We start from the raw sequence: 23,846 nt of genomic DNA on the forward strand, positions 1-23,846 counted from the left end.
TTAATAAATTTATTTTTAATATTAAAAAATATAATGTAAAATTTTTTTTATCTTATATTTATGTTATATTCTTTCGTTTTTTATGTGCAGTCTTAAAATTTTTCCGTAAAATTTTACGCTTTACGCGTTGTTAATAACACAAAAGGTAGAACGCTTTTGGAAACAATTTGGCGCAATAATTTAATGTCGCGTTATCAAGATACAACGACGGATCCGTAATCTCCAGTGGAATCACGGTGCCATGTTGATCGTCGACTCTATGGGAATTAGGCCTCCCCGGTCGGTCGGCGGCAGATAACAAAAATACGAGGCAAGTTTTCGGAGCCCATAACCCCGCGGGCCCGTGCGGACATTAGCATAGTAATGAATATTATTACATTTCGGCTGCACACTCAGTTTAATTCCATCTTCCCAGTCGTAAAGATAATAAGCGAGTGGCTGCTGCCTCGCGCTGTATTCTCGCTTGCGCGCTGGGGTTGCTCGCCGAGAGGAGGATGCAGGCAAAGGGGTGCGGGTGAGCGCAGAGAAGGGATGACGGAGGTGATACAGGAGGAGTATAGGAAGGTGGTCGAGGGGGGTAAGGGTGGCTTCGAAGGAAGCGGCGGAAGGTGGATGCCGCGGGGGTGGCACGACTTTAAGAGGTTCGCAGGAGGAGTAAATATAAACTTGGGAAAGTGACAAAGATAATTCTAATAAAAGCGACGACGACTACGAAGACGACGACGGCGGAGAGCACTCCCGGTTTCTCCCCGCTTAATTCGTGACATATTCCGGCATTGCATTACTTTTGTCCCGTCTTCAACCCCTCGCGGCTTCGCACCCGAGTTCCACGGCCCTCTTGAATTGCCCTTTTATGTCGCCTACTTGGTAGCGTCGGCTGCGCGTATATACATATTTGGAGATTTATGATTACGTCAAAGGTCGAAAATAAAGTCCCGCGGTAACTTAAGAATGCGTCGGACGCTCAATTGCCCTAATGTAATTAAATCTAATTTTTTTTTTTTTACAAATAAAACTCACACAAATTATTGCGCGATACGGCATATCGTAAAAAAATATTTTTTTTTTCTTAATAATTGTCTCTGACAAGGAAAGCGTTAGTTACGTCTCTTATATGTGCTGTTACACGTGTAACTGATATTCACGCGATCATGTCGTACTAGCGACGCTACAATGGGGAGAGTCCCACGTGTCGATCGTCATTCGAGCAATTTGGCAAATCCAACACTTGGTGATGTTCCACGAGCGCGCCGATACGCGCGGCGCCGCGGCATATTTTCCACGGCCGAGCCGACGGACGACCATGCAGTATGTATATTTCCATTCCGCCGTTACGAGGTGTGCGGGATGATTTTATATGCAAAGAGTAGTTTAGAGCTAATTGTTAATAATAGGATTGGTAAGGTGGGAATTCGCCCCGACGGCCGACCAACCCTCCGCACCCCACCATCGCCGGCACCACCCTGTGGTCCATCGTTCCCTCCGCCCGCCGGCCGCCGGCCGTCTCCCTCCCTCCGTAACGCATCTCATTTAGCACCAGAGTCAGCGCGTTGCAGATCTGCTGTCCGTCTGTCTGTCTCTCTGTCCGTCCGGTCCGTCCGCCCGTGCCGCTCGACTGTCCGTATCTACGTACGTATACGTACGTGCCCGCGCGCCATTTCCGTGCGGAATATAAACGCGTATATGTATACGCGTCTACATACGCGGATATGTATAAATGCGCGGCCGGTACCGGCACGTACGGCAGTACCTACCTACGTATTATTACGTATAAACGCGTAATTCTGAGTTATACGCCGGCCTTGTTAATGATAATTAAAACGCCTCGCTCTATACTTTTTGCCTTGGAATATTTTCTGAAATTCTCGCCAGGGATAACGGCGCCATCCGCGTGTCCAGCACCGCGGCATCCCCGGACAGCCCTTCACCATCACCTCCGTTTTCCTTCCCACCCTCCCGCGTCGTCTTCGTGAGCCACAGAAATTTTCCTCGGCGTTGGGTTGCCGCGCCGATGAGAATCGAGAGTCCGCTTATCGACGGGACACTTTATTTGCCTTGCTCCGCGCGGAATACATAATTTCGTAACGAAGAGATAACTAAACGCAACGGCCGAAATGTAAAATATCCTGGGAAGCGATGTAACGCGAGGACCGGCAAAATTCAAATACTGAGTGTGACGTTAATACACCTACGTGATGCTGCTCTTCCGCACTATCCCCTCCTTCGACGTATTCGCTTCTTCCGGCAGATTTCGGCCCGCGAGACGGATCAGCCGGAGACGAGAAACGGGTGAACTAAAGTCGCGCGCTGATCTCTCATGGACACATACGTATAAAATTTAAATTCCGGATGCGACGAGAATATTCGTAGACGTCCCCCGCCTCAATTCTCCCGGTCGGCATCGAAACCGCAGGAATAAAATCCAAAACCCTTTTATGCGACAGAATTGAGAGAGGAGGAGAGAGTAAAGAGAGGGAGACAGAGAAACCGGCCGCATATACTTGACGCACATACATAAAACATACTTTTATATAAAATCACGGATCCACGACGGGAATGAAAGCTAGCCCAGCCACCTACTCACCCGCTGCTCACGGTATTAGCCTATAAAATCTTGAGTTTTGTTCGAGTTTTATCGCGACTGCAAACGTAAAAGCAAAAGCACGCGAAAAAGAATTTTTTTTTTTTCTCTCTTGAAGGAGGACGCCTTGCGAGGTATTCGCGAGATCATCAACGAGATACCTTCGCCCTTTCTCGCGAATATTGTCTAATTAAAAAACGAAAAAGGAAAAAAATAAAAGTAACGATATGATTCCCAATGTTGATAGGATAACCGGAATTGCACTCCCTGCAGATGTTATTGTGAATTATATATATTAATCACGCGTCGTTATCTTCGAAGTTGATTTCCATAAAGCTCAATTTGAGGATTCTAAAGGAACAGCAGGCGAAATCGCATTAAATTTATAATGAGCATCGCACTGACGTGAGTTAGGATTAATTATGGAATTAAAGTAAAAGCTTCATTATAATTAATTCCGGCTACATCGCGCGCTGCGGGCGAAGTGAATCCGGTTGATACTTCGAAAGTTGGCACGGGTCGTTTCGTCGATCGCGAGCTTTCGCGCTGGGTTTAGGAGCGGGGTGCCAGGCGTAAACGGGGCACCAGCATTTAGATCTACCCCGCGGAGGGTGCTGCCAGTCGGAATACATCGTACAAAATATGGCGGCCGATGCGCGATTCTCCACGGGGCAACTTTACAACCCGGCCACCTTCTCCACGCCCCCTCTCCACCCCCGTTTGCCCTATCTCTCGCTTTGGTCCCGCGACTCATCGGCATGAATATTCATTATTCGATGATATTTCTCGAGCACCCCCATACCCCTATACGCAAGGAGACTTCTCCGTTCGCAGAGGATCGTTAATTCGCAACAACGGCCTTACGTTCGAAATGTCTCGCGTTTCTATTTTAATTCACGCCAAGGCAGAAATAAATGTACAAGAGAAAACTTAGTGCAGCACTTAATCGATATCAAATAATTATATTAATATTATTATAAAATATATATTAAATAATGTACCTAACACTTTAAAGTAATGTGTGCAGGAAAACGGAACGATGAAACGTCGGACAAGCGAAAATCGGTCGATTCACTCGTGATTTGTACGTGGATCGCACCGATAGCAACTGGTGCTGGTAGTGGAAACGGTTGTTGAGGTTAATACGTAGCGTAAGAAGGGTAGCGTTAATGCGCCTCGGTACTAAATTATTCAAGTCCGGAGTCCGTCCGCCGCACGGAGAATCCGCGGCTCCATAGATATTCGGCGATGGCCCGAATGCGTTACGATTTATAATACATGCGCGGATGTAGGTATGCGGGTGCGAGAAGTCGAGAGCAGATAGGGTTAGCGGATTAATGAAAGCCAATCCACGCCAGTTCGCCGGCGAACGTTCGACCCCACGCGCCTTCCCTCTTCTAACGTCACCGCGCCATAAACAAGACCCGCGGAGTCGGATAACGTACAACCCTTCGCTATCGGGGGTACGACACGCTCGTCTTCGAAGCGATCTTTTCGCCCGAATCACGATAAGTCATACAATCGCACCGGCGTCAAGTTCCAAAGTGCAAACGTTATCAATCTCGCAACAAAATCGTATCTGGCGAGTAAAATTATTTGCAATATATAATGTCGCGTAAGAGTAATTTTTCATTGAGATTAAACGATTACTTTCCAGACAATTATTGAGAATAATTTCATTAATTTGATTCATTTAATTCATTACATGCACCAGGGTATCGTGGTAGCGATTTACGAAACGGCGGTATTATATGGTTGTTGCTCGTGACGACTTTACTTTCTTCATTAAGAGCCGGCACGCCGCGAAGCGACCGATAAAGATTGCCGAAGAAGTTTTCACCGAGGACTGCGTTCAGAGGCGGTTCCTTAATCTCGCCGCGTGAAGGACAATAATTGATACGAATGGCCGCGAGACGGTAGGAAACGCCGCGAACCCTTTAAACGTGTTCCCTGGCCTATAAATTAATAAAGTATCCTAAACTTTATTATGACTTTAATGAAAATAATTATTAAATATTATGCGCCGTAATGTCAACGCGACCCCGGGCGTGAGCAGCTCGTCGCGGTGGCGACGTAGTAGAAACACCGCCAGCAGGGGCTCGGAGGAAACGCGAAGAAGAAAGGGGTGGGCCCCCGGACCGGGCGACCGCGGGGGTGGTTTGTCCGCGGAATTAAAATACGACCCGGCCGTACGTTCTCATTCCGCGACAACCGTGACAATGAGACTGACGAAACGGCCTTATACCTGCGTCAACGCTTTCCGAGGTCCCTCCTCTACGTCTCTGGGTTACAAAATCGTCTCTTGTTACGGTATCGTCGACGTAACGTTGGACAGCCTACACGAGCCAACGCGGTGCTAACAAAACGTTATGTGTTGCCTGCGTGCTAGCTAAAATTGCTGTATCTTTGTTGTACAACGCTACGTTCTCGAACTATTACTTTTTTTTTTTTTTTTTTTTTTTTTTAAGATGTATTATAGTTGCATTTCTTTCACTGTGACTCTCTTTCTTTTCTCTGTTAAAGTATTACGATATAAATTTGGACAAGAATAATTTAAAGTAAAGTTTGATAATACGTGACTGATAATGTTCCTTAAATATTTTTTTATATTATTCTTTTTGATTTATTCCGCATCCAGTGAAATTTGTTAGATTTTTACTCCCATCACTGCCATGGCGTATTCGTTCGCGCAAAACTTTCGCAGCGAGCTTAATGAAACGTTTCAAGAAACTTCCCTTTTAAGTGAAGCCTACGGAGCACACTCGTTCGCATGGAAAGGTAAATACGGTGGCATTTACGACGCGGCGTTGGCGCGGAGTTACCGGAACGATAACCAACGTAACCGACCCCCGCGGCTATCCAAGCCCGCAGCTAACCCTGGGCGGAGATTCTTCCGGAGGCAACTTCCCAATTGCCCGCGGAGACGCGGACGCCGAAGTGACGACGAAGCCGCAGGTGGTGGTGACGGCGACGTGGTGGAGGTGTCCTCGAGGTCGACACAGTGCGCGATGCCAGACACCGCGGGGATAATTAAAAAATTAACTTTGTACTTAGGTGCGCGAGAGGGCAGTTAACGGAAAGTTGAAGTGAAAATTCGTGTTTTTGAGGTAACGCAAAAGCTGCGTTATTATCCCGTGGCGCACACCGCGGCGACCGCCGGCAAAAGCACAAAGCTGATGAGTCGGGGAAAGGTCTAAATGCCTTCGTACACTTCTGCTGAGGATAAGGGCCGCGAGGGGGAGGGCGGGCGCGACTGGAGGACGTGTGTAATGTTCGGAGCCTCGTACCTGGGGTACCGGTAACTCGCATTCGTACTCGTTTCGCAACGCGCACGCTTTATGTAATAGCGACCACACACATCGCGTTCGGAGATGGACCGTTTCGGCGCGGGCGAGCGGAATATTATCGTTAATTTCGAAAATGCAAGAGTCCGCCGCGGTACGAGTTTGCCTTAAATACAGCGCGCGATATCCACGAATTACCCGGATGCGTTCCGCTCTTTCAAAAAGTACTGTCTTACTGCGTCTTAATAAAACATCCGCGCTAAGTTACTTCAAACGCGTTAAAATAACGCGAATAAAATATTTTCAATGCAGTGCATTTCTTAATTAAAAATTGTAAAGTACCTTACGAGCCGTGTATTCAGAAGTCTCAAATATAATAATGTAAACCTTAAAATTCCGCGTTAAATGTATATATCACTGCTCTATCTCCGCTTGTTAGCCGCGTGCACGCGCGCAGCTGCATACAATCTAAAGACGTTTTGATCATCGTGATGCAAAAACGCAAAGTGAAAGCATCGCGGTAGAGTCGCGCGGAAAAAGAGCGCAGCCGGAAAGGGAGAATAGCGGCGAACGCACGATGTTTAACATTTAACGTTTCAACGTCAGAGACCGGCGTCGAGAGGAATCATCGCGGGACGTTCCTCGCGGTTACGTGAGCCGGTGTTCTCCAACTGAATTGAAAGCACCACATGCGGTACGATACACGACACATTACCGCCAAATGCACTTCACCTTTATGAACGTGACCCGCGACGCGCCTTCGCGCGCGGGGCGCACTTTGTTGCAACGTTCCGCAAAAGAATAGCGCGCTGACAAGAGCGGCGAGTGCGAGCGCGCGGCTCGTGTCTCCGGCGCGTTTCTGTGTTCCGGGTGATTATGACGTAAATTATGAAAGAAGATCCTTGAAAGTTAACGCTTCGGGCCGTGCGCGAGGACGGATCCTCGTGAATTCCGGTAATTAAGTGAGCACTGACGACTAAATGACGTTATTATGCGCGGGCCACCGCCGAGAGAGGCGGTGAAAATGCTGCACATCGCACACGAATTAGTATGCCATCAGAGCGATACGCAAAGGTAACGATATATGCAATAGCTCATCCCTTTATATTAAATTAAAGATGTGAAATAACGTTAAAGAAAAATAAAAATTTTGCGCGCGGGTATAAATACACCTTAAAATGTTATCGCAAAAATGGAAGACTTTGCTTTTTCCTTATTTTAATAAATATTTCGTTTTATTATTAACGTATCTCCGTAAGGGAAACAATTAGCCTTATTGATTGTGTTAGCTACACGGCGCAGACAACGATAAGGATGAGAGCCCTTGCCATCCGCTCGCGGTTCTTCGGCGTAAATCTTGAGTTACTGGTTGAAGTGTAGAAGATGCCGTGATACGGGGGCAGGTGTCGCGGTAAACTCAGTTAATTAGACAAGAGGCAACCATCACCGCCCCTCGACACCCCCGAGGCTTGTTAATAACGCGTAATTACCGTTATACACGACGATACACTCTTCCAGGCCCACGTTGCAAATCCCATTAGATAAGACGACACCTTATTATACGCAAACTAACGTCAGTATATCGCGCGGCCACAAAACTTCGAAGTCTGAAGCTTGAACGTACCTGGAGGGCTCGCCTTTCCCCCATTGAAGGTGAACGATAATCGTGCTTCGCGGCAAGAAGCGAGAGAGCTAAAGTTATTTGCAACCAGCGGCGTTCGTAAATTATTTAAACTTTTATCGTTCGTAAGCGGAGATTAAAGGATTCGAAAGCGTTGCGACTCGCGTGTGGAGTAGCTGGATCAAAAGCACGTATCCGCGAGCGAGGATACTTCGGAATTCATTCGACTTGTCTATTGACGTGAAATTCGAATACGATGAATGCGGAATGATTTTGAAGAATACCACGCAATTTATTCTCATGTTGCATAAACGCGAGCGAAGAATGAGTCGGCGAGGCGATAGATTTCCATTTCGCAACGTATATTCGAAGAGCCGCGGCAAAGTCACACGTGTACGCGACCCTATTCAGCTGAGTTTCGCCCAGCAAGGGCAGCTCGTTATTGCCCAAGGAATACCGATAAATCAGCCAGCGTTATGGTATGATCAACCAAGTCGAGAAAGGAGCGAGGGAGACGGTGACGGCGAGGTGAGGTTACAAGTGTCCCACGAGTACACGGCGCAGCCCTTCGCGGAGACTGTGGGATCTATCCCCGTCGTGGATCTACTCTCCTCGACTCATTAAGTACCATGCCTTTATCTTTGTAACGAGACGACGTCAGCCGAAGGGAGAGAGCAGTGAATTCTCACGTATATGCAGATATGTATTTTAAAATATCGACATCAACCGCACCCCGAACAACGACCGCAGGAGCGACGTGTATAGCATTACTTTCGATGCACAATAGAGAGTACCACCCCCTCGGCCTCCCCGTCGATACCATAAGAAGAGGGTCACAATGAATCATTGCGAGCAATCAATAATCCGGCGTCATCATTTTAACCGATATACGAGGGCTCACGGAAAGTCTCAGGAGAAATAATTTTTTCGTAAAAGATAAAAAAATAAATAAATAAAATTTATACACACGTTTATCTAAAAAAAAATAAAAAAATAAAAAATAAATAAAAAGAGTTGCTAAGAGTAAAATAGTACTCTTTATTAATAATTAATTAAATGTTTTTTAAACGAATTAAAAAATAAAATCTAATTAAAGTCAGTATCAACTTAAAAACAATATTTTTTTATTAAAAAAAATTATTAAACGCTTCGATACGCGGTGGGGTAAATCACGTGAGCGACTACGGCGCATTCCCAGCTCCCTAACTAATATTTCCACTCTCCTAGTCTCTCGCAGTGCGCTTCCACCGGCATTCAACGGGCGTCAACGACCACCATCCCCAGAACGCGTCCCCCTCCTGAAATTTCATTCGCTACCTCAGAGTCGCGAGACCACAGGCGTCCCATCCCGGTCCCCGATGCCTCGCATCAAACATATTCAAATACGCAATAACGCATTATGATTTATTTACCGATACTTTATACGCGTTTCGCGAGAGTGTGCCGCGCCGTGCTTCATGGCTCGTATGAATATTAACGAGCGTGTGCGCCATCGCGCGCATCCCCCATCGCCCCCCGAGAGCGGCTCCCCGCGTCCTTCTTGCGCGGAATAGGAGCGTGCGTGTATGCAAATATATATCGAGCTAAGTGTATTGCAGCTCGCGGAAATCCAGTGCCGTGAATCTCCTCTCTGCCGCTTCTCTCTCTCACTTTCTGCCCCGTACGGAGGCGCAGCCAATATTCGAAGTATCTAATATGCTTTTGTAATCTCCGTCTGCCGACGCGCAGATTGACTTGTCGCTTTCCGAGTATATCGCAAATACCGACGTATCATTATCTTTGCGTGGGATCGCAGAGAATTCGCAAATAAATAAAAATCAATGGCAATGTGTTTTATTCGGCGCGTTTTTAGCTGCCAAAATTTATGTTACGAAAAATTAATTAGCAAAAATTAATGTTACGAAAATTTTATTTATTTCTGATTTAATTAAAAATGTTACTTTACGCAAGAAAATTAATACGGCTAATTCAGAAGCAAGATAGTTCTTATTAATTCCTCCTCCATACCAGAACGTACGTAAATTCTATGGGAAAACGTTCGCAGCCATCGTAGCCAAGGGGTCAAAGCGAAACTAGAGGCATCGTAGGAACGGCACTTAAACAGTAAGCAGATAATGCGCTTCCGTATAGATATCGAGTGTGCCGCGAAGCCCAGAGGTCTTCGACGACAACGACTACGTGGGATAGCCTTCCCCGGGATCGATGCGACCCCCGTGCCGAGGAGGATCACGTCGGTAGCGCGCCGGTTGGGGGGGGGCTAATCAAGCTAGTGCAGCTTCTAATACGCTGGAAGGCATTTAATCTCGACAACTTGCTAACGACCTGACCAACACACTATACATTCCCGATAAGCGACAACCCCCAGTAAAGCAAGAAACATTCCCCGATACCCTGCAGACGGCTCGATACCCCCCCTTCCATCTTCCGTACGACTTCCTAGCTCGAATTCTCACACTATCCAATCGTAAAGTCGTTCAAGGTGCTGGCTCGCTTCGCCCACCGCTACGTCTCGCCGCGCGGGATCGCGGGAAGAAATGTATTTCGTACAGCAAACACCCGGGTGAACGTTAAAGAGAAGTTCGATGCATTCGGAGAGGATCGAAGAGGATAACCGAAGTGAGGAAGCGGGGCCGAGGGAAACGCGTTCGGTGTTCTCATTGCTAGTTGAACTGTATCTCCATGGCGTTACTTGTCCCATAAACAGGGAGCACTATTCTCCAGTCGATGGTCTTCGGATACGGTGGCGCCCGTAGCCCGAGCTATATCTATACGTGCGGGTATAGTTTTGCGAACTAGCGTCGTGCCGCGCCAACCCAATTCAATTTAAACTTCGGCGGCGAGAGGGTGAAAGGCGGCGGGCGAGAGAATGTGGGGAACCGGGGATGAACTAACGCGCGCGCGCGCACACACGCGCCGCCGCCACTAAATCGCCTGAAATTAACGCGAGTTATTAGTTGACGGCGATAATTAGGAGGCAATTGCACGGAAAAGCGACGGCGGCCCGCGCGCGTGAAGGTGAATTCCGATGTCCGTCCCTATCGTTCAATCGATCTCCGCTTATCCGAATCTAAGCTAAGTAATTCCGAAAATAATCCGTAAGTTTTAGAAATCGCGTAATCAAAACGCGATTTTAAAAATTAGTTTTCAGATAACAGGAATGGAAATTATTCGCGTAAATTAAATTTTGAAAAAAATTTGCAAAGTTACTTTGTTTTGCTAAACGATTTTCCACGCCCGGAACATTGGTGAAAGATTTATCGAAGCGTTAAATATTATAATCAAAGTGCGAAGAATTAATGTGACAAAATGACTTTCAAGATGGCAAAGAGATGCTGCATGGCTACAAAGCGTAGAAGCTGCAAAGCGCGGAAGCTCCTCGCTTCATGCTTTTTCTCACCACGCGATTCTTTACGCACGATGGATATGCATAGCCAGGCTATTATTGTCTAAATGAGTAAAGCAGCTAAAACCACGTCGATATAATGTAACGCACGCAAGAAGGCACCCTCCAGACGGTTGCTTAGCAACGTATACGAGCCTTCGTACATGATCAGTAGGAGAAAAGCTCCTCGTACGAATGAAACTGCGAACGACTCCACGTTGAACAATAGGGGCATATCAAACGTATTATATATATTTTTGATACATATCTTATCTATCTCGTTTAATTTTATGTGACATCTTTGACGTTTTCCTGAACCTTATAATGTTTCACATGAAACTTTCATTTAAAAGATAGTCAGTCGTGGGAAGAAAAGAAGTAAAGAAATTAATACGCTATTATTAATATATAATAAATTAACGTTTGTTGCAAATTGCATTTGAAATATATACATTTTTTTTTTCTTACGCAACTTAATTGCCCAAAAATTAATATCGATTTATAAACGAAGTACTTAATAAACGAGCATGTTTTTGAAATGTATAATCAAGCGAATCTTCGAAGCTGCGTTTTGCAATTCCTACGTATCTGTGCTCTACATCTGGGATGTTCGGAAATTTTTCCCTCCTGTCATTCTTGATGTCACATATGCGGTGCGTATTTGAAATTCGAGAGAAAAAAAGGCGTTCGCATAGCCGTGTTTACGAGAAGGGGGAGGACACGTGCGCACCCGCTATCGTAAGGGCGATACAAAAGCGAAGGGGTAGTAAACAAGCGATATAGCCAACGTCAGTATCCAATATTGAGATTGCTGTCTTTTGGAATATGCTAATATGATAATACATACAAATGTCCCCATAAACTATAGAATTTTCATAAAGAACATGCAAATGTTTTGATATCGAGTGCCTTCCACGCTTCAACTGGGGCAACTCATCCGCGAAAGAGATTGATACTTCGCATGGCGAATGGGCGAAATGTCTGACTTGATTCGTAGGGCATAAAAAAAAATGTTTTAAATCTCACCGAAAATAGAATGTTAATAATACTTTTGTATGAATAAAATTAATATATATAAAGAAATAATAAATTTAATGAATCTAATCGACACCAACTAATTTAAATCTTACGGATAAAGCATTATGCCGTAATAATTGATTGATATAAAAATGCAAGACGTGAAAAAATTTGCATGCGATTACAGCCGTGAGTGACAGGGAATCGGTACACGAGCGTGGAATATCGATAGCCTCTCGAGACGTTTGGACCTTATTAAGAGAACGAATGGTCCGGTCAGGACGCGGAAAAAAGTTCCATCCCCGATATAGTATAAAGCGAAAAAAATCCTTCCGTAATAGAATTACTCGGCCCAGAACGGTCGTAAACGTATTCCCAAGGCCGATAGCCATTTTTCTCGGTCAAGGGGCGAATTGGCTAAACCGCACGCGTTTACCCGAAGACAGATAGTAGAAAACAACAACGCGGCTCCCTACTGCCCCAATCCTTCGCCTGATATCCGGTCCGTTTCTTTTACAGCCGCTGATCACGACCGAACCGACATTAATAATTTTTTTTTTGGTGCTATCTATAGAACTGACGGTCCGGATGCACGCATTGAAAATTACGTACGTGCAACTACATTTTAATAAAATTTCTTATAACTGATAAATATCTACATACAAAAAAAGATGATTATCCTTCCATTTTATTACGCTTTTTTCGACCTTTCTTTTCCTCCGGGTCTCATAAACGTCATTCAAGCGCGATTTCAATATTCGTTCCGTTAAAGATACCTGTCGTCGTTCGCGGCGAAGGAAACATTGTCCTCGCGTCCGACTTCATCTCGCAATAGGCTAGGACGATATATCCTCGAAGATTGTTTTCTCTCGTCAGGTAGCCACATACGTCACACGAAATCCCTGGAGAAGGCCTAGACGGGCACCAGGAATATACCGGATATAGATCACAACTCGCGAAACGCCGGGCGCAGTCCCACGGCGAAACGCGGCGAATCAACTTCCGTCATTGCTCGCCATCCCGAACCTAATGCCCGGCATTTCTCTTTGGCCACCCGAACTCCCGCAGCCGGCCACATACACCACGTACGAATATAACCGGAACAGATATATGTGGCCAGAAAAAACTCTGCTCGATTTTATATTTTTTTTTAAACAAGTGATATGTACGGTAATTGAAACAATAATTATGTATCCCGAGCGTAATTTATTCTTTGAAATAAAAAGTTCGTGCAAATTAAATCGTATTTTATATTTCCCTATTTTTATTTCCATTTCTATCAATATTAAGTGAATAAATTTCGACATCGAGTTCACAGATAGACCATGCGATTTCTCAGTAGCTCGCGGCTAAAGTCTGACGCCCGACACGCGATTGAACGCGGATCCTCAAAATTTAATCGAGAATAAATCGAATCACGGCAAATTGACCTTAATCGTGTCTCTTTAAAGCCTACATTCGCACTTCGTCATATCCGTTCGTGCCGAATAGCACGCGCGGCATTACTCTCTCTCTTTCTCTCTCTCTTTCTCTTTCCCTCTTTCTCTTTCACGGCTAGAGGTGTTACGCGGTGAACGCCGGCAGAATTGAAGTGCCGCTTTCCGGGGCAAATGGTACGTAGGATAATTTATCGGGGTATCGGGAAACGACAGAGAGCGGATCCATATTCCAATTAAAGCTCATCCTCCCGGAACGTTGCGCTGGATATTACTTCTCCGACTGCCACCGCCACCGCCACCCAACCCCCACTGTCTCTTCCACATCCCTTCCCTCATGTCTCTGTTTCTCTCTGTTCTTCCCTCGCGGACTTTCCCCTCCGTCCTCATCTCACGATTTTTCGCTCTTTCTCTCACGCTCTTAATTTCCCGCTTGCTCCGCAATTATCTCTCTTTCTCCCCTCGTTTCTCGCCCCCCTCTCGTTTCCCAGCCCGCTCCCTCTCATCATCTCCGTTCAGCAGAAACGCTCTCGTCCTCGTTTCACCTCCACCCCCTCCCGCCCTTCGCGCTCCCTCGTTACTCTCCTTTTTTGCACGTTTTGCTTTCCAGTCCATTTCGCGTTGTAAACTCGAACTTTATGGCTGCGAGAGGTGGATGCGCCGGGAGTTCATATACGCGGTCGCGTCGCGCGTTCCCGTAAGCTGCACGGAAGGTTCGAAGACCGGCGGAGCGATTATTGGTGTCAAAAGCTGATCAAATCAAATAAATTTTATCTCTGTATTCGCGGAATTTTCAACAACTCCATTTAGCACAGCCAATAATTATCACCTGTTGATTACAACATTAATTCTCACATATATGAAAACCCGAACATTTGATTGACTGATTATATGATTTTTATTTAAAAAATCTGATTGCATATTTACTGCCAATATTTTATATCGCAAGGTATATGTTATTTCCGAATTTTCAGCTCCACGTTACTACGTTCGTTTGTTATTCAAGCCAGAAATAAGTAGCGCGGTCCGAATAATGACTTCTGATAATAATAACGTCGAAAACATTCGCGTATTTCGCGGCGAAGGAAAATGAGTTTCTCCTCTCAAGAATCGGCCAGGTTCGCGCTTCAGTCCCGCTGAAGTCTCGCTAATGGCGTCGTTATTTTAAAATACCGCGATCGTATTTCCTCGCGGCGCCCAAAGAATATGTCGCGGCGAATCGAACTTAATCTACGCGGAGGGCGTTTCGCCCTTCACCGTCTCCGGAGATTCCCGCCTGTCCCGTCGCTTTTTCCTGTCTACGTGATCCTTCCCGAGTCGATCCCTCGTACCTAAATCATGTAAGGATTACAACGGCGACTGAGATAAGGGAGGAGGGGAGTAAAAAAAGCGGAAGGGCAAGCGATCTACGCGCGGCCAACTCGCATTTTGGAAACATTTAAATTCTTATACGCGAATAAATAGCAAGAATTTCACGCGCAATAAAATATAGATTTCCTACGGGCTGCCGGCGGTAGCGGCGACAACGCCGGCAGCCGCTCCCGAGGGTGGAAGGATGCGGTCATAAAATCATTGATATGAAAATATAGCCCTTTCATCCTCGTACCCCCTCGCGTCCTCTTCCTACGCGGCGACGGAACCGTCCAGCCGAGCGAGTCGGAGCATCGTCGCCTGAAGGGTGCGACGTAGGGCGGAAAAGAGAGATCCAAAGGTCGAGGAGTAAGTTAAAAAGAGAGAAAAGGGTAGAATACCTTTTGTTTCGGCGGACAGTTCCGATCCTAAATCGCCGTTTCACCCTATCTCTGGCCTTTTCTCTTCTCTCAAACCCGCCGAAATATCTCTTCTTCGTCTTTCAACCCTCCCTCTCTTCCCCACCGTTCATATTTTCTCTCGATGCCTCTAAACCGCGACGCTCGAATAAAGTTGATGCAAAAAACGTTTTTTGGAAGACTCCGAGTCCGGAAAGCGAAAGATCTTGTCTAGTACGTTCATGAAATTATACTAAGCAATCGTTAAAATAAGTGGAAAACATCGCTTATATTTCAAAGAGATAAGGACTGATTTTCAAGTAACTAATATCAATGATAATATTAAGGCTGACTTTTTCTAAGTTTCACACTAAAATTAACATAATTACGTAATGTAACTTTCTCTCTTTCCAGAAACTACAACGTTTTCAACTGTACTATACTTAAAGAAATATCAAGTGATACTTAAGAAACAGTTTTGCAAAGATTTTCCAAATTCTAGCTCTCATCAAGAAAGCGAAATGAGACTCTCCTTCGCCCTCCCTCCCCCCCCCTCTCTTTCTCTTTCTCTCTCTCGCATTCTCGCACGAGCATACCGTCGCCGACGTCTAATCCAATAATTTAATTTCAGGATCCCGGCTAAAGGGGATTTGAAGTATTAGCCGACGGAATTTGTGTATCTTTGATTAGTATTCCGTTCGGGACAGCGCTCGGCCTCGCCCGATCGCGGTTACATGCGAATCCTAAATCAACTGCGCTGTGCGGGATGTCTTCGGCTCCTACCGCGGTCGAAACAACCGGGGGATCAGAGTTGCGCGAGGCTGGTTCGGGATTTCAATCCGCGCTATATCCCGAGAAGAAACAACGCGCCGAGGGTCCAGGAGAGATGGCGGACATTGGTCAGACGATGGATTTTGCGTTTCGGTCGAGGGCCACTTCGTGCAGCTAATTGGGTATCAACTGCGAACATCAAGCGCGGTGGAAGACGTGATTCGTTGCCTACGAACGCCGGGATCCCCGCAAAGCAATATTTACATTAAAATTATTAAACGCCCCGATATCTTTTAATTTTTTTGCAATTTAATAAACGCATTTTAGTATAATCAAGCTCCAAACAAAGCTAAATAAATTTATTTCAATTCATAAAGAAAATTAATAAACAAACTCTATTAAATCTCTGTTATTTTACATTACGCGTATTTTTTTTTTCTTTTATTTTTTACTATTTTTAAAAAGATATTCCCTTTTGGAGTGTTCTCGTCGTGGTGCATTTGTACAATTCATTCTTACGCCACGTCAAACGCTTCGCACCAGATCGAGGTCGAATTAAGAGAGAGCCGAACGGTTTCTCCGTCAGTCTCTCACAGTTCGCCCACCCGTACCGGCGGCTGGCGGGAATTATATCGGTGAGTCGGGTTCCTTGTATAAATCATACATATTCAGGCGCCGACAACATTTCCTCGAGTAGCTACCAGTGATCCGTCTAATTTATAGTTTAACTTATCTAAATGCGCGCAGCGCCTGGCGCGGGCTAAAGGGAGGTCGAGTGACTGGATGGCGGCGGTCGGATGGCTCGGTTGCCGTCGGTGTGCCTCAACGAACCGACGACGACAGAACGTTCAACCCTTTGGCTGTTTAGCATTCCATCTTCGATTGCCGACAACTCGCTGCTGCGGTTCCCATGGGGCGGCACTGTGGGAATTCCGCGGCCCGCAATTTTTACGAGCGACGCGCGAACGCGGAAAACCGCGTGACGCGAAAACTTTGGTGAATTAGCGTCAATATTGAGTTTACCCTGGGAGCTTTTATCTCAAAAAGACACACCGTTCATGCGGAACTTATTTCCAACTGCACGTATACCAACGTACATTTGTAAGAATAAAATAAAAATAAAAAACGAAAAAATACGTAGGCGCTAATATGCCGAATAAATCCCTTTCTTTTTATTTTATTAATATTTTATTTAAAATTTAATAATTTCTTCTAAAAAATATGCGCCGTTGATATATCGTTTTAGTCAGAAAAAAAAAAAATGCTGGAGAAACAACGGCGAAGATTATCAATATTTTTCTATTTCGACACGTTTCCGAGCCTCATAAATCTACTCGCGTCCGGTCGTAGGGCTCACGCGAGTGCGAGGTATTCGATATACTTCGTCAGGTAGCACTCCATATATCTTTGTACTCGCATTGACGAGGTGAGGCTGCCGGCACGTTAGAGGCGGCCACACGGATATACGTAAAACCAGTGGCCTGTTTTACAAGGAAAGGGAATGACGAATCGTTCCGTGCGCCTCGTAGGGATCGGGCCGCGCTTCATCCCTTGATATATCGATGCAAAACGGCGAGCGATTCCCACGGAGGATACCGCGAGCCAATCTTTCGGAAACCAACCCCAAATCCAAAGAAGCGTGATATTTATAGGGCGGATTTAAAGTATAAAGTCGCGGGCGGAGTGCGGGGGTACGCCGGGGCTATAGGGAGGCGCAAGCTTGTTCCTATTTTCTAAGAGACCGCGGCCGTTACGCCCTTGAATTCCAATCGTGTACGAAGGATGAATGTGGATCGCAATACGAGAACTCGCCGCGAAAACAGTTTCGACGCAAATGGCACGGAAATAATTCGAACGTAAGTCCGGTATGAACGATTATTTCAAAATCTTTCCTAATGTTTTAATAAAATTTACATTAAAAAAATTTGTCAATTGTTTCCTATCGTAAAATATCACGTTTTTCCTTTGTAAAAATTATAGTTTTCTCGCTCCCGCGGCTTCTCGTTACGTCTCGATCAACGCATTGAGATGGTCGTTCCTTTTACAGCCCCGTGTGAACACGCAGAGGGGTCGAAAGCACGAGAGACAGAGAGAGAGAGAGAGCATGTTGAGGAAGCACGAGTGTAGTGTAGTATAGGTAATCGCGGAGAGCAACGATAAAAGCAAAGTTTAAATAAATCGTACGTGAGCGGGCTGAAGATCGCGGTTTCCCCATTTCGACCGAATCGAAGCCGCGCTCCTCGCGAGGAGCGCACGTCGTTTCTCGAATTAGGAGCGAACTTTGTAGCCGGAGGGAAGGAAAACGACACGACACGTTAGCCTCCTCTCGTGAAAATGCAATTTATTCTTTTGCCACCCCGGTTGGCGAGCTCGTTCGAAGTATCGCGATGATACAAACTTTTTAAATTACACCACGTAACGACCGAGGTTACCTCGGCACGATTCTGAGGCGAATGTCGATGACGGGGAGAGCAAGCGGAGAGCGGCACAGTTAGCTTCGCAACAATCCACGTACGAAGTTGGAACGTTTCCAGATTATATCGATAGCTTCGCGTCGAAAACTCGCGCCGCGATAGTGTATGTTACAAAAGTACAGCATCTCAATTTTTCTCCCTCTTTCCTTCGCATTTAATTATTTAATTATTTAATATAATGCGATATCGCATTAATAAAACTATTTTTAAAAATTAAACATTATCCCTTCTAAAATAAGTATTCTCCAAAAAAAATAAGAGTTGCATTTTTTTTTTATCATTCACCGAATAAAAACTTTAATATATATTAGTTTTCCCCACACCCCCGTACCCTCGTTACGCAACCGAGATATGAGAAACTCGTCGATACGTCAGGACCTTTTCCCGCATAAAGTGTGAAACACCGACGAGAGAAGCGGAGGGGAGCTAGGTCGAAAAGGGGTGAAAATCCCATTACAAACTATCCTCGTCTCGGCTCGCACACCGCACAGGTCGACGTCACCTCCTTCCGCTGAATCCTCCGGCACGAGGAGGATCTTTGCATGAATATGTAAATCCTTATTTTCGGATCGAGTGCGCTCGAAACCAAAAACCAACCTGGAGAACCGAGCGGCGCATTGGCGCCTCGCTTTACGTGGCGGAATTGATTTATTAGCTCACTCGACTTATCCGAGGGGTGATTCCGCGTCGCGCCCTTCGTCACGAAAAAAAAAAGTACCCGATGAAGGTGCATCGACTGAATTACCAGTGCTCCGAATCGAGAAAGCACAAGTTCGAATCAATTTCCTTTTAAACCGAAAGATTGTACGATATAAAATACGCGAAGAGAATTTCTTTTAATAGTTTTACATTATTTGGAAACTTTCTAACAATTTTATTTAGATAAAATATTTTCAATTATTACGATGTAACGCAATTTTGGCCACAAAAAAAATTGAATTAGCCCGCGTGTAAGCTCGCATAACGCAGCTTTTATTCAATCGCCAATATCACCGATAATGCATCACGTGAAGCCCTCCGGCTGTGAGCACGTTGGGTAGGGTATTATCTTTTAGTTGAAAGGGTTGTTGGACGGGTAATCGGCTATAGATCAAATCTGTATTGTTAAAAATCATATTACAGTTAATGCAGTTCCACGCTGTTTTATGGTCATCGCCACGCCATGAATACAATTAAATTTAGTTACACTGCAACTGAATTGTAAAAACGTAGCAAACAATTAATACATTTAATTCTCGATTTAATTCTCGTTATATCATAATTGTAATAAAATAAAAATAAAATTGATAAAAAAATATTAAAATAAAAAATTCTATTTTTTAACTATTCTGCCCTTCTTTTAAATCGATGTATCGCGTATGTATCAAACGTGATTTTAGTTCGTAATGTTTTAATCTACTTTACGCCAGCGGAAATGTAGTTCCTGAAATCTATCGTCAACTGTCACACGGTGCGCCAATTATGGTTCACCATGATGCACAACTTACTCATACCTCGTGAATCCTTGCGTGCACCGCAAGACAGAAAAGATAAAGACGCGCGCAAAGGCCGGACATCAACTCTACCCGAATTTTACGCCCGTAACCGAGGGTCGCTCGATGAAGGCCGCCTGCGGGTGTCTCGTCCTCGAAAGTTTTAATACCACTCGGGGAGTGAGGGCTGGCAGACAACATCGAAGCAAAAGCAAGAGACAGCGCGCAGGCAAGAGGCATCGGGAGGAAAGGGGATAGTCGGGACGAACGGCGGTGCGAGAGAGAACGCATCGAAGAGAAAGGGAATATTTCGGATGATTGGTATTGTCGGAGATGCGCGAGATGCGGAGTGCCGTGGGGTGGAATCGGCTGTATTCAAATGGGGTGGCCATTAGAGTTATGTTAGAATATATTGATTATTGGGGGGATCAAAGAGTAGGGGACGACGGGATGACGCCACTGCTGAACAGTAGGGAGGAAGACGAAGGGTCGGAAGAACCGGTCCTACCCTGCTACACAGTCTCACTTTCGACTCCACCTGTCCCTTTCGCCCGCGCGAGTCACTTTGAATATCCGTCAACCTCTTTAGCTGATTTTCGCTGTTTCACCTGTCCCGTCATGTCGCGCGTCCTCGTTATAGAATCATGGATAGTCATTCATAAATAATACAACGTAACAGCACCACGTCTGTGCAATTAAAAATTAAAAAAAAAAAAAAAATTTACGATAACGACGAGTTAAAAATAGGCGATAATAAATAAAACTTTTAAATAACAATAAATAATAAAATTTGCGAAATATAATTATCTGCGTCAAGTGAAAATCATGCGAGCGAAAGCTTCGGTCTCGAAAGTTGGCGATACACACGGTTCAAAGATTCGCGAAAAGAACGAGTCGAGGGTGACGAGAGCCGCGAGGTGGAAAACCCGAGGAAATATTCGCGCGAGCAAATGCGGCGGCGGGAATTATCGGGCATTAGTCGATGGCTGCTTTTGGCGCGCGCTGGAGGATCAAGAGTGTATAAGGGGTGATGCGTGGAGTGGTGAGCGAGCGCGCGCGCGGCGAAGGGATAAAAGGGAGCGGAGAAGTACAATCGATGAAAGGGTTGGACGTCAAACCCCTTCGTGTCGCGATCTTCTCCACCCTCGGTCGGACCGCCGCCGCCGCCGCCGCCACCACTACCGCGACTCACCCCTGAAGTCCGACCGCCCTTCCTCACCCACCCACAGTCACCCGCTCTCACCCATTCCCATCCCCCGCTTCTCGTCGCGTCCCGACGACGCTCTGCCATCCGACCACCCAACGCTAACCCACCTACTACCCCTTACCGTCGTGGCTGTAACTCACCGCCACACGGTAGCGCCCTTGCCGCGTACACATTTACATAAATTATTGATCCCTAAAACACACCGCCGCCAATGCCATTGCCACTGCGGAGAATGAGGCTTAAGGAAAGCTGCTACCGCCGCGGTGTATCCCGACGAATTCGCACGCAGTTCTACGCGAAGACTTCTTTGGTTCCGCCGAATTTCCCGCGCCGGTTCCCCCGCGAGACGCGTGTGCTTCGCGGAATTCGCTTTCTCGAATTGATGACTGACGGAGCTCGCGCAATGTTCGATAATAGCATTTTCAGAGATGACAAACGAGGTGGCGGCAAGCGAGACGCGACGCGCCGTCGAAAACGTCGGTGGCGCGCTGCGTCATTAAGCTACGCATTGTTCGCAGAGAGCTGATTGTCTTGGCCGCTCGTTTCAGCCGTAGCCAGAGACAATTGTTCAATATTTCCATTGATCTGTGAAACGCCCGGAGGGCTGCCTCGTCTACCGGTGGCAAGGAGAACGGCGGCGAGACAAAGAGAGAAAAAAGAAAGAGAGATATGTATAGATACGCGACAGCAGATACATATACTATATTCATATATATATAATCATATATATGCGTGCCTTTTGTCAATATCTCTATTTTAATGATATGAGGTACCGAGCGCCGCCTGCTCCTCCCTCGTGACATTCAGTTCATCGCGCGTTTACATGAAGGAAACAGGAGAAAGGCAGAGAGAGAGAGAAAGAGAAAAAGCGACGGCGAGAGAGAAGGCTAGAGAGATCAGATGGATAGCTGACGTTGACACGCCTTTATCTTCCTGGATATATCTTCTTTTTTGAAAGTGACACATCGTACGTGAACACTACGTCGAATTGGCCACGCACGCGAGGACGATTAGTGAGCCGTTATTCTACTGAAAAATATGCGACGACGAGCCAGTGGCGAACTCGCCAACGTGATTTGAGAAATGATGTTACGCTCTGCACCGTAGTTCTACACGTCGTTCTACTCCACGTCGTCGACGGAAAACGGTCTTTTGATCGCGCATTATTCTTTACCCTAGAAATTGCTCGGTAATAAAATCTTACATTAACGTCGAATAAAAATAATATATCACGTAATAAAAATGACGAAAATTCAATTTAAAAAAAATTTGATTTAATTAAATATCAATGCTACTCTTCTGCACAAAGATACAGGTAAAAAAAAAAAATCAAATAGATATCAGAAATTCGTAACGTATTAATAAAAAAAAAAAAAAAAAAACGATTTAATTGAAGGCAGCTATAAAGTCTCATTTTCTGACGGTTACGTTGTCTGATTTTGCGAGTATTGCGACCGCAACGGCAAAGTACGATGGGCAACAGTGGCCCCGGGACGAAGGGACGTGCGCGAACGTCAAGAGACATTTGTTTCTTTCGTGGCACCTAGGCTGGGTGTCAGTAGACACGCGGTCACAGTGACGACCCGCAATGCTCGCAGATTCGTACGTCACGGAGTCAGCAGAGTTGGGCCCCGCAGCGACGAACGCGTCTCTCTATATCAATCACTACGGCCGGTTGCCATTCCGCTGCCGCCCTTCACTTCGACTACCTACTGCCCTTCGTTCTCACCCCGTCGCCGTCCACCCACCCGCCTCTACCTAACACACGTATCAAACCGTCCACCTCCACCCTCTTCTGGACTTCGCGTACGTGCGTCCGGTGTGCCAGCCCGTGCTACTAACCGACGTTCGGATTGATAATTTATGCCCGTTAATTATGACCGTGCGGTCTCGCGCGCGGCGGTATTTGACCGTGCGCGTAATCGCTATTTCGAGTTCGATACTGCGCCTCCCCGCAAAACGCGCGCACCAAGTTCGAGGATATCGTCCGAGTAATGGAAATTACAACCCGACGTGTAATTCTGACGACCGATAATTCTTCCAGCGTTCTCGTTTATCGAAATAATTTTTTATAAATATTTCGAAAAATGCATCTTTCAAAAAAGTCGCACGTAATTTCGTTCAATTTCAAGTTGTAATAAAATAATTAAATAGCTCGGTAGCAAAATTGGCTATGGATTTCCCATCGATATTTAATTAAAAGATCTTTGTAAATTTAAGAAATGCCGCGGATACCTGTAACCGGATGAGACCACACACGACAATTCGATGTCCGCAGGACGGCCGAAATCCGTTGACGAACGCACGTACGGGTAACCCGAAGTACAATGGAATAGACGGATAGGCGCTCAGACAGACGCAGCCCGGAGAGATCCGCGCCACGGTTATACGCTTTAATTCCTTCGACGGCTTTAATTCTCATATTCGTATTCCACCTCCGCTCCAGATCTACCCCCCGCAAGCGCCGGCGCTGCCACGATTCTCCAACCCTTTCTGACCCGTTCGACGGCCGTCTCCTCTCCTCGGGGCCCCAACCCTTTCGGCTCGCAACGGGTACCGCTTGCCCACCCGTAGCTCGGACGACACACGTATTTCCCCGAGTTGCGAGCCTTCAAGTCGTTTCGACGTTCATACTCGCGGTGACCGCGGTCGCTCTTTTCCTATCTCTCGTGGAAAATGTCATAAAGTCGCCATCGGCGTTTTATCGCGCGAACCGGTACCAAGGGAAACGAGTCCCGGGGTTTGAGGATTAAGTTTACGCGCACTGCAATGCAGATGTTCGGTTATAATTAATATTTGCCGGAAGAGTATACGAAGAGAAAGACGCGCGGGATTTTATATACATTTGCGTGA

At 46.0% G+C, this 23,846-nt stretch overlaps 1 protein-coding gene across 7 annotated transcripts in view; it reads right to left on the minus strand.

The window, feature by feature from the left end:
- The window catches only part of LOC139106372 (uncharacterized), a 159,787-nt gene that overhangs the window by 108,721 nt on the left and 27,220 nt on the right, over positions 1-23,846 (minus strand). The gene's annotated exons all lie outside the window — the stretch shown is intronic.

The sequence above is a fragment of the Cardiocondyla obscurior genome, linkage group LG11 (genome assembly GCF_019399895.1).
Source record: "Cardiocondyla obscurior isolate alpha-2009 linkage group LG11, Cobs3.1, whole genome shotgun sequence".
NCBI classification, from domain to species: Eukaryota; Metazoa; Arthropoda; class Insecta; order Hymenoptera; family Formicidae; genus Cardiocondyla; species Cardiocondyla obscurior.